This window comes from Hyperoodon ampullatus, assembly GCF_949752795.1.
Source record: "Hyperoodon ampullatus genome assembly, chromosome: 5".
Classification (NCBI taxonomy): Eukaryota; Metazoa; Chordata; class Mammalia; order Artiodactyla; family Ziphiidae; genus Hyperoodon; species Hyperoodon ampullatus.
In genome coordinates this window covers 70,607,461-70,619,537 of record NC_136918.1, presented here as the reverse complement: position 1 = coordinate 70,619,537, position 12,077 = coordinate 70,607,461, and the positions used below count along the sequence as shown (strand labels likewise).

Below are 12,077 nucleotides of genomic sequence, written 5' to 3'. Positions count from 1 at the left end.
TTTTGACTTTTTTCCTGATTTCCAAGACAATTTAAAAAAAATAAATAAAACCTTTTCCCTGTTACTCCTTTCTTAAAAATATGTAGTCTCATGAGCCTATCTTGCCAGGTCCAAATCTCTCAACCATTGTTAATGATCTGACCCCCACATTCACCCTTCCCAACTCTGCTTCCTCCTTGGGCCAAGCCTCTATGCCTATGACTCACTAACTCCACGCAGACAGGGGAGGCCTGATCAACGGCACCCCCCATCCATCTGCCTGCCAGATGATGCCATGTACCATAATGGTATACCTCCTCTCCACAGGACATCCTCCCTCATTTGTTCACTTTAAGCATTTGTCAGCATGTTACAGATTTTAGGTGCCTGGTCGAATGAGTAGATTCTAGTATTCAGCTTTAATCAAGTTAACTCTCACAGTTGACTTAAATACGTTCCTTCAAAAAACTGAAGATGAAGAACAGCATGAATAACTCAGGAGTGAGTGAATAACAAGAAAATGGCTTAGCTGACTGGTCTCCTATACCTATGAGAACTCCTCATCAGTCATATTATGAGGTGACATGATTTAATCCAACATGACTGGAAGTTAGCTTAAAAAATTCAAAATTATCAAGCACGTTATTTGAAATGTAGATTTGTGCCCAATATAAATAATGATATACCATTAATAAATAAAAATAATTAAAATATTCTTATTTTATCTTTAACTGCTCTTTTAAAATCTTATTTTTTAATGTATTTAAAAACTTTTATAATGGTAGTATAATAGAACATATGTATAACTATAAATAAATATATATTGGAGGCTGATGATCAAAATCCTTTTAAGTGATAGGTGTGCAGGTGTAAATTACTCTTCTAGCTAAGAATTCCCCTGTCCCCTTTGTTCTAGCATTTGGGGCCTTCATTTCTTTCAAGATGTAACTTCTCTCTCCTCCATGAAGCCATTCCCAATGACCTCTTCTGTCTGAATTTTCACCGCATTATCAACTCTTTTTAAAAATCTTTTTCGTACTTGATTGCATTTGATCATTTGTTTACTCGTGCTTTTATTGCATGCCTGTAATATGTCTGTGCTAGACACTAGATGACAAAGGTGAATGAGAAGTGGTCTCTGCCTTTAAGGAACCCACAATCTCCCCTTCCATGTATAATTCCCTAACGGTTACATGTACCACTCAAGTCTCCTAAAGGGGCCACTTCTCATACATCAATCATCAGCCCGGCACAGAACTGAGCCTGTAGTGTCTACACTTGGTGTGTATGTCTTGATTCACTGAGTTAAGCAAACCTTATATGCCAAGGCATGACTTTACAAATAAAGGTATGTAGTTGCAAAAGAATTCTGTACTTTAAAAGAAATATTTATTACAGAACAGATTGCAGTAGTGAACTTCCCTAGTCTTTAATACTTAACTTGTTTTTCAAAGAGTCCATGTATAATTGCACTGGAACACATCTCTTGGAGAAGGGGGTACATCTCCCATCAATCCCTTAATAAGTATTTGTTAAGAACCCCTAGGGCACAGTGCTCTGTCTGGATATGTGGGACTAAGGCTAGTAATTCAGTGAGCTGGACAGCTAATTGAAGAGATATTTACTCACTGAAGGATAACAATATTAGAGGAATGAAAAATAAACACCATTGGAACAAGTTCCTTGATAGCCCATGTTATACTTTGGCTCATATAATTGTCAGGTTGCAGAAGGACACCTAAGTACTCTTGAGTCTAATATTTTTTTCAACATAGATGCTTTCATTCACGCAAGGGCTCTGTATGTGAATTCACGGTGTGCAATGTATCACAGGGACATTTTCCCTTCCTCATTTCAAGGCAAAAGCTGGATGTGCGGGTCCCTACCCTGCAGCAGACACTCTTTTAGAAGCTAGGAACACAGCACTGAAGGAAAAAGATAATCTCTGCCATGATAATGAGGCAGACAGACAATAAACAAAATACATGTGTAAAATACAGAGTGTGTTGGATGGGAAATGTACCTCAAAGGAAGATGAGGCAGAATAGGGAGACCCACGGAGGGGGGTTAATGTTAAATAGTGTAGTCAGGTCAGACTTTACAGAGAATATTACATGTGAATTCAGCAAGATTTTAGGATCTAAACCCCATAGTCTCAGTAACCACAGAAAACAGTTACAGCAAAAAGTGTCCTGATTGACAAAGGGAGGTTGGAAGAGATAAGAAAAGGGACACGGGAGATGTGGCACTTTACTATGGAGAATGCGATTTCAAATTTCAAGTAACTTCCTCAGCTTCAGCTTCAGGTTCTTCTTTAGCAGTTTTTTTAGTCAGTCCACAAACATTTCATTTGCTTACCTAAGAGGTGTCCCTACGGTTTCATTAAGAGCCCTTTTTCGAAAGCACATGTCTTCCTAAAGGTGAGGATGGCTGTGTGAGTATTTGCTGAAATCAACACAATTCTGGATGATTTTCTGGCAGCCAAATTGAGCTGAAGGGAAAATTAATCACAGCGTGGGAACAAGAAAAGTTATAACTGCTCTGGAACTAACACATGAAGCCTAGCCAACGTCACATCGTTTGTTCTGAAAACTTGGAGCATGCCCATGTACCTCACAGGGGTAACAGATGTGATTCTGGATTAGAAAGTGGGATGTTAGGGTAAGAAGGGGTTTAGGAGATTCTGATTTCTTTCTTGGCTCCACAATATTTCATCTCTGGGGACCAGTGACTGCATTTTTCTGCTTTCAGTCATCCCACCGTGGGGACAGGGTCAGCAGCACCTGTGTGCCTTAATGGTAAGCCTGACCTCATCCCTTCTGACATAAATTGATTATTTAATATTAAAATAATAACAGCTGACCCACTAATCGCCAAGCCTATTCTATACGATTTTTATGTATTTATTCATGCAATCCTCCCAATAATACTGTGATCACTGCCATTTTATAAGAAGGAAACTGAGGGACAGCTGGAGGACTCACTCACTCAGGTCACACTGCCCCCCGTGTCTCTAAAGCTGTGTCTTCTCTGGCTATACTTCCATCCCTCCCGCCCCAAATCCCAAACCCACCCTTGCACATATTTTCCCACTCCTTTTTCCTATCTCTTGTTCATCATCAGTTATAGGATCCTTTTCACTTTATTTTGATTAAGTGGTGTAAATATCATAAATACTCTGTAAATACAAAATAGACCAGCAGGTCTCAAACTTTTTGGTCTCAGGAACTTTTTACTGTCTTAAAAATTATAGAAGACACCAAAGAGTTTTTGTTCATCTGAGTTATATATATTGATATTTACCATTTATTAAGTTAAATAAAAGAAATTTCAAAAAATGTCTCGAGGGCTTCCCTGGTGGCACAGTGGTTGGGAGTCCGCCTACCAATGCAGGGGACACAGGTTCATGCCCCGGTCTGGGAGGATCCCACATGCTGCAGAGCGGCTGGGCCGGTGAGCCATGGCCGCTGAGCCTGCACGTCCAGAGCCTGTGCTCTGCAATGGGAGAGGCCACAACAGTGAGAGGTCCGTGTACCGCAAAAAAAAAAAAAAAAAAAAAAAAGTCTGGAGACATTTTTGGTTGTCACTGCTGGGGGTGTTAGGGGGACAAGCTGGTAGTATCTACTGGGTAGAGGCTGGAGATGCTGCTAAACATCCTACAGTGCATAGGACAGCCCCCTCCCAGAAACCAAATATCAAAATATTTGGCTCATACATAGAGAATCCTAAAGATGCTACCAGAAAACTACTAGAGCTAATCAATGAATTTGGTAAAGTAGCAGGATACAAAATTAATGCACAGAAATCTCTTGCATTCCTATACACTAATGATGAAAAATCTGAAAGTGAAATCAAGAAAACACTCCCATTTACCATTGCAACAAAAAGAATAAAATATCTAGGAATAAACCTACCTAAGGAGACAAAAGACTTGTATGCAGAAAATTATAAGACACTGATGAAAGAAATTAAAGATGATACAAATAGATGGAGAGATATACCATGTTCTTGGATTGGAAGAATCAACATTGCGAAAATAACTCTACTACCCAAAGCAATCTACAGATTCAATCAATCCCTATCAAACTACCAATGGCATTTTTCACAGAACTAGAACAAAAAAATTCACAATTTGTATGGAAACACAAAAGACCCCGAATAGCCAAAGCAATCTTGAGAACAAAAAATGGAGCTGGAGGAATCAGGCTCCCTGACTTCAGACTATACTACAAAGCTACAGTAATCAAGACAGTATGGTACTGGCACAAAAACAGAAATAGAGATCAATGGAACAGGATAGAAAGCCCAGAGATAAACCCACACACATATGGTCACCTTATCTTTGATAAAGGAGGCAGGAATGTACAGTGGAGAAAGGACAGCCTCTTCAATAAGTGGTGCTGGGAAAACTGGACAGGTACATGTAAAAGTATGAGATTAGATCGCTCCCTAACACCATACACAAAAATAAGTTTAAAATGGATTAAAGACCTAAATGTAAGGCCAGAAACTATCAAACTCTTAGAGGAAAACATAGGCAGAACATTCTATGAAATAAATCACAGCAAGATCCTTTTTGACCCACCTCCTAGAGAAATGGAAATAAAAACAAAAATAAACAAATGGGACCTAATGAAACTTCAAAGCTTTTGCACAGCAAAGGAAACCATAAACAAGACCAAAAGACAACCCTCAGAATGGGAGAAAATATTTGCAAATGAAGCTACTGACAAAGGATTAATCTCCAAAATTTATAAGTAGCTCATGCAGCTCAATAACAAAAAAACAAACAACCCAATCCAAAAATGGGCAGAAGACCTAAATAGACATTTCTCCAAAGAAGATATACAGACTGCCAACAAACACATGAAGGAATGCTCAACATCATTAAACATTAGAGAAATGCAAATCAAAACTACAGTGAGATATCATCTCACACCAGTCAGAATGGCCATCATCAAAAAATCTAGAAACAATAAATGCTGGAGAGGGTGTGGAGAAAAGGGAACACTCTTGCACTGCTGGTGGGAATGTGAATGGGTACAGCCACTATGGAGAAGAGTATGGAAGTTCCTTAAAAAACTAAAAATAGAACTACCATATGACCCAGCAATCCCACTACTGGGCATATACCCTGAGAAAACCATAATTCAAAAAGAGACATGTACCACAATGTTCATTGCAGCTCTATTTACAATGGCCCGGAGATGGAAACAACCTAAGTATCCATCATCGGATGAATGGATAAAGAAGATGTGGCACATATATACAATGGAATATTACTCAGCCATAAAAAGAAACGAAATTAAGCTATTTGTAATGAGGTGGATAGACCTAGAGTCTGTCATACAGAGTGAAGTAAGTCAGAAAGAGAAAGACAAATACCATATGCTAACACATATATATGGAATTTAAGAAAAAAAATGTCATGAAGAATGTAGGGGTAAAACAGGAATAAAGACACAGACCTACTTGAGAATGGACTTGAGGATATGGGGAGGGGGAAGGGTAAGCTGTGACAAAGCGAGAGAGAGGCATGGACATATATACACTACCAAACGTAAGGTAGAGAGCTAGTGGGAAGCAGCCGCATAGCACAGGGAGATCAGCTTGGTGCTTTGTGACCGCCTGGAGGGGTGGGTTAGGGAGGGTGGGAGGGAGGGAGACGCAAGAGGGAAGGGATATGGGAACAGATGTATATGTATAACTGATTCACTTTGTTATAAAGCAGAAACTAACACACCATTGTGAAGCAATTATACTGCAATAAAGTTGTAAAAAAAAAAATTTGGCTCAAAATATCAACAGGGCCAACCTGAGTTAAGTGAAACTGGCTTTTTGTTTGTTTGGTTTCTTCCCTGCAAACATGTGGTGATGAAGAAGTCGATGAGTACATTTTTGTGCCACTGTCTTGATCTGTGCTAAGGCACTGGCAGTTTTACCCATCACCGCTTTTGTCCTTTCAGTGCAAATGTCAACACAGTGAAAAAGGTCAATGACGTGTGAGTATTAGTGTGAAAATAGCTTGGATCTCACAGATCCCCTGAAGGGGTCTCAGGGGTCCATGGCCCGCACTGAGAATTGATGAACTAGTATCAAGGGTCAGCAAACTGTTTCTGTAAAGAATCAGAGAGTAAATATTTTTGGCTTTATGGGCCATGTGGTATCTGTTATGGGAAAACAGCTACAGACAATAAGTAAATGAATAGGTGTGGCTGGATTTGGGTCACAGGCAGTGATTTGCCTTGGTCATACCATTCATTTTTTGTGTGTTATTCATTTTGTTTGTAAAATACTGCTACTACTATCTCATAAAATGCTTCTGTTATTCTTTGTTAGGATAACAGAATGTAAATCAGAAAGTAGCCAAAAATGAAAATGTGGGTGCCTGGTTATGGTGATGATTGTTTCCCTCTATTAAGCATCCACTGTGTCCCAGGTACTTGGCATCTGCTTCCTTACTTAATCCTCATGACAACCTTGCAAAATGGTAAGAGGATGAAGATACTGATAAGAGGGCCAATCACTGGACCAAGATTACACTGGTAATACGAGTCTTGGTAGCAGAGACAAGAATGAATCAAGATCTACCTGATTTCAGAGTTTGAATATTTCCACTTTGGCTAGGCTGGAAAAGATGGCTTAGTGCAGCCCTGTCTGCTGCTACCTTCCTGTCTTCCACCCACAGCAGGTATCAGCAAGTGATTTCAGCGTTCTCTGCTGAACTTTCCCAAGACCCTTTCTCAACACTATGCTCCTTGTGAGAGCGTCTCAACACTGGCTGTATGTTAGAATCACCTGCAAAGCTTTTAGAACAATTCTAATGCCCAAAAATTCCCCTCCCCCCCCACCCCCGTTTCTATTTAATTTCATTGTGATGGGTGGGGTCCAGGCAGAGGAATTTTTAAAACCTCCCAAGTAATTCTAATATAGAGCCAGGGCTGAGAATCACTAGTGTATATAGAGTCCCAAATCTCTGAAAGTTAGAGAATTTGCTGATTTTAGGAAATGTGGATTTGGTCCTAAAATCCACACTTTTCTCTCTGTCCTTTATCAATTTACAAAAGAGTTAAAGAAAATAATTTATTTTGCTGCCTGAATGAAAAGATTTTATTTACTGGGCATCTGTTATTCTTGCTTTTTTACAGGGCCATTTCATTGTTATTTTTTCATAATTCAACTCTTAGACGTCTCCACACACCAAAAAGACACTTGCAAGGGGCATTAGGAATGTAAATCAAAGGAGCTTATTGTTAATGCTTTCTCAGTGAAGCTTTGCCAGGGAGACCCCAGCCTTTACTTAGGAGCCCTCAGAAGCCTGAGTGAGGCCAGCAATTGCTTGGTGGTGTATTTATTCCATGAGCCTCTTTCCTAATGATGGTGGGGTTACTAGCTTCAGAGCAAGAGTTGAAGGATTAGTATGGGCCCCTCCCCCACCTCAATTCCCTGGCTTCAAGAAACTCTAGAGTAGGGTAGCCAACTCTTTCTGATTGGTCCTGGGATTTTCCTGGTTTGGGCATGAAGGTCCCAAATCCTGGGAAACCCTTCAATCGAGGGCAAATTGGGACAGTTGGGCACCCTACTCTGGAGTCTGTGAGAAGGTGGGAAATTATTTCAGCTCAGAGGACTCTGCTAGACAGCCTCACACTGCTGGTGAATGTGATGATATATCACTGTCTGTCTCTCTATGTATATGTGTATGTGTGTGTGTGTGTTGTGTGTATGTGTGTGTTTGTGTACACAGAGTTGATTATTATTATTCATAGTAGCTATGTTCTATAAAGTCACTTCAAACACTTAATTAGGAAATACTGAAGCATTGCTTCTAGAGCAAATATAGAGGTAGGTTCCTGAAAGTCTCCGGTCACACATTTTCATCAACTGATCAATACATAACCTTGTTTTATGTGTGTTTCTATCTAAAGATGTCTTCAGATGAATGGATAAAGAAGATGTGGTACATATATACAATGGAATATTACTCACCCATGAAAAGGAATGAAATTGGGTCACTTATAGAGACATGGATGGGCCTAGAGACTGTCATACAGAGTGAAGTAAGTCAGAAAGAGAAAAACAAACATTGTATATTAATGCATATGTGTGGAATCTAGAAAAATGGTACAGATGAACTGGTTTGCAAGGTAGAAATAGAGACACAGATGTAGAGAACAAATGTATGGACACCAAGGGGGGAAAGCCGGGGGGGATAGTGGTGGGATGAATTAGGAGATTGGGATTGACATATATACACTAATATGCATAAAATAGATAACTAATAAGGACCTGTTATATAAAAAAATAGTAAAGTACAATTCAAAAGAAAAAAAATAGGGCCTCCCTGGTGGCGCAGTGGTTGAGAGTCCGCCTGCCGATGCAGGGGATACGGGTTCGTGCCCCGGTCTGGGAGGATCCCATATGCCGCGGAGCGGCTGGGCCCGTGAGCCATGGCTGCTGAGCCTGCGCATCCGGAGCCTGTGCTCCGCAACGGGAGAGGCCACAACAGTGAGAGGCCCGCATACCACAAAAAAAAAAAAAATAAAGAAAAAAATAAAGATGTCTTAATTGATACAGATCATTAATTCATTAAAATTGAACTCACAGCTAACAGCGCTATAACTCATGCCTGAATGCAGCCTACATAACACACAAATTTTCTCCATAAGGTGCATCACAGCCTTCTCACACTTGGGAACACTAGAGAGCACTTCAGCACTAAACTTGTGGACAGTTTAAGCAATGAAGTCACCAACAAAGAGCACAAAGATTAGACTGTGGCACTAAATAGACCACGAGAAGAACAGACACTTATTTACAGAGAGAGGGGAACTGAAACAAGAAAGCAGAGCATTGCCTTGTTCAACCGTAGCTGGGAACCTGTGCAGTGGGCACTATTCCATGCATGTCTGTGAGTGACCTCACAAGCACCTCGAGTATTGATTTGGGGTTACAAACACAGTTTAGAGACTAGGGTGAATTTTGTGAATATAAAATCAGTGAGGTCGATAGAAAGATAGATAGATATCAATAGACAGACAGATAGACACGTAGATAGGTGGATCGATTAATCAATCTTGGATCTTTGTGGACCTCCTATAAAAGAAAATTATCTTCTTTTACCTTCTGGTCAGAATTGAAAGATATTCCAAACTGCTGGGCCTGACTTTCCATTCAGCCATCAGGAATGTGAGCTCAGCTTAACCAGGTCATATGGAGTTTGGTTTGAGTTTAAGTCTCCAGCTCATCTTGCCAGTTTCTTTCCTTCCACTTTTCACCACAGGCAGATTCTCTCCTTGCCTTTAAACTAATTGAAACGTTCTTTCCTTAGTAAGTTACTATATATCCGAATCCACATATGCTCTGTTTTTCACCCACATAATAATTCTTTTCCCCACCACAGATGGATTTGTATATATGACCCAACTTGGGTGTGCAGATTGAAGGCTGGCGACAGCCATTTGCTTTTTGCTTGCAACTCAATTCTTTTTTGTTCTTTATTTTTAACAAAACAACCTCAAAATTTATTTAACAATTGGTAAAACTTCAGGGAAAAATAGATCAATGAATATTTGTAGTTGGAGATATTAATATACTTCTCTCAAAATTGATAGTTAAAGCAAGTAACACACAAGTAGATATATCAAAGACCTAACTATATAATTAATACATTTGAGCTATTAGAAATATTTTTTCAATACTGAACTAAATAGGATGTACATTCTTGTACACCTTAATTGAACACAATATTGTAAATCAACTTCAAAAAAATAGTATGCACATTCTCTTTGAGTATGACTGGAACAGCAACTCAGTTATTTACAGCAGAATATGAAAAACATGGTAACATGACATATTCTAAAATCCTTTTTTTCCTTTTTTGATTCTTCACAGAAAAAAAAAAAAGGAAAAAAAAGATGTTAGAATAATGCCATTCTTTTTAAAGAAGGGATCCATTTGGTTTGGAACACTGAATGAAGCTCTCCCTGAATGAGAATTGTAATTATGAGAAAGCCAAAGGAGAAACTTATCTGTAAATCCTTTTTTAATAGATTCTGATATGCTCGGTAAGACATTTATGAAGTGGTGTTCATGTTGGAGATACTGAGATATGCCTTCTTCTCGGAGCTATCTGTGGCTAGGCGTTGTTGCCATTTTAAAAGACCATCCTTAAAATCGTTTTCTCTTCTTCCATCTCCTTTAGCAACCCAGTTTCCATCAGAAACAGATGTCTTCCATTAGGGCAGACTGCTGGCTACTGGAAGCCCTTCCTCCCCTTCTCTTCCTTGTACACTCCCACACGTCTTTAAACCATTTCAAACGTCACCTCTTCTGTGAAGTCCTCCTTAACTCTTCCAGCCAAAGTTGCTTGCACCTATCTCTGTGTTCCTCAGACCTCTGGCTGTATCTTCATGAGAGCCCTGACATCCGTGCCTGCAATTTCTGTGTCATTGTCACCTTTCCCGGTGTGCCCCTCAAAGGCTGGACATGTCATGTTCATCTTTTTACCTTCGGTGCTTAATGTGTTGCCTGACATAAAGTTTATTATTGAAAATCATCACCAACACCCCAACACTCCTGACACGGCTCTGGAACCATGAGGTGGAGAAACCTCATGCTTTTCAGCAAAACAGGATTTGTTAAATCTTCCTACCTCCTTTTGGGGAATGGCTGTACTGATGGATTTTTTTGGTATGGCTGGACTTATGTTAAGAAAAACATGAGATGATTTTGGGCCTGGTGTTTTTATTAGCTGTGTAACTTTGGGCATCTTATTTAACCACTTTGAGCCTCAGTTTCTTCATCTATAAATTGGAGCTAGCAATTCAGTGGCAGATACTTTTGCTTGCCTATCAGTAGTCATATCTCATCCTACCACCTTCTTTCTTATTGGTAAAATCTCCATCCTGCCATAATGTGAAAATGACAGCTATTCAATTCCTCAGCCTCCTTTGTAACTAGGGGACGGGTATATGAGTTTATCCTGGGCATTTGGACTTGAGGTGAAGTTTTCTGGGGTGAGAGATTGATGGAAAAGGTTTTTCTCCCAAATGAGAAGAGAGACGTGGAAGGACACATGCCTTTTCTTTAATCAGACGTTGCTGTGTCTACATCATGTGCTGCTGGATCTGTGGCAGCCATCTTACAAGCATGAGGGGACATACTTATGGGGCCAAGTCAATATACTGGGGAGGTGGAGAGAAAGAGCCTTGTCACCAAGGGTTTTTGATGACATTTTGGAATTTTTGAAGGGACTTGGACCCATCAAGTCTTGCAGACTTCTTAAATGAGATAATAAATATTCTTATTATTGAAGCTGGCTTTAGTTTGATATGCTATTAACAAACTCAGCTGACACAAATTCTTCAAGACTTTGTTATGAGGAATAATGAGATAATACCTATAAAGGACCTGGCATAGAGCAAATGGTTTTAAAAAATGGTAGCAATCAATTGTTATTACAAGTATTATTCTTAATAAGATGTGATTATACTAGAAATGTCACTGAGTTAAAAAATAAGCCATTTAGTAGAGGCCTATTGTTTTATTATTGTTGTCAATGCCAGCCATACTATTTGGCACATAGTAAATGTTTAATGGTTTTTTTTGACATTATAGAATATGTGCTGCACATGAAAGAATATGTATAAACATATTTAAGTAATGAAACAGAACACTGGCAATACCATTGAAAGCACCAGTGTGCCTCTCCCTTGTGCTTCTCTCTTTCTCTCTCTGAATACCTCCTCTGCAGAGAAATCAATATCAGGTTTTAAAAGTCATTTTTAAACAGTGGGAGTCCCTTTGAAACATGTAAAGTTTTACTTACTGGTGATGTATGACTCCTGGTCCTATTCTACTGGAAGACTTTTGGTTCCTCCTATTCTGTTGTCTGTTCAGAGTTTGAGATTTTAACCTTTAAAATAAAAGTTTAAAGATTCTATTGACTGATGAGTTTATAGCCACTCTTTTTAGAAATTCCAAATGACTGAGTCCAGTTCATTAGAGACCTGCTTTACTGTTGGATTTAGCTGGTCTGTCTGTGCAACGTGAAAAGTTTCTCCATCCCAGCCCCTGCTCAGGCCTCTCTGAACCGCACC

General features: G+C 39.4%; 1 protein-coding gene across 3 annotated transcripts in view; it reads right to left on the bottom strand.

Annotated features, from left to right (window-relative positions):
- VEPH1 (ventricular zone expressed PH domain containing 1) overlaps positions 1-12,077 on the bottom strand; it is a gene marked incomplete at both ends in the record, with an annotated part of 216,361 nt that overhangs the window by 118,721 nt on the left and 85,563 nt on the right. The window lies entirely within an intron of this gene.